Below are 517 nucleotides of genomic sequence, written 5' to 3'. Positions count from 1 at the left end.
ATGTGTAAGTTTCACACGAGCACAAATAAGTGTTCTCGAATTTTTGTTCTTATCAATATTATCCATAATTTTTTTTTATAATACACTAAGTGAAACACCTTTACATAATCAATAATATACAATAATTCTCTTTCTTATATTCTCCATTCTCAATCAAGGTCCATCTGACATCAGCAATGATCTCTCTCACCTCAAGCTTCTTCTGAATCCTACTTGAATTTCTGGCATTCTGTTGTAACTGGTCTAGCCATTGTAAAAGTACTATTCAGTAAGATTTTACTTGAATGTAGTATTTATGATTTTTTTTTATAATTTACACATTCTGTTGGGTTATCTTTTATGAGAATGGGAAGAAATATGCATCTCTTTCAGTCAGATGACCAGGTAGCTGTCTTCCAAATTTCTTGGCATAAACAAATGAACACAAACAAATTAGCTGCGGTGCTGGAGAAGAATATTGAGGGTACCATGCACTGCTAAGAAAACAAACAGATTCATCCTGGAAAGGGTTCAACCA

Source organism: Elephantulus edwardii, unplaced genomic scaffold, assembly GCF_000299155.1.
Source record: "Elephantulus edwardii isolate Elephantulus edwardi_28Jun2011 unplaced genomic scaffold, EleEdw1.0 scaffold00375, whole genome shotgun sequence".
NCBI lineage: Eukaryota > Metazoa > Chordata > Mammalia > Macroscelidea > Macroscelididae > Elephantulus > Elephantulus edwardii.
Note: the sequence above shows the minus strand (reverse complement) of the source record.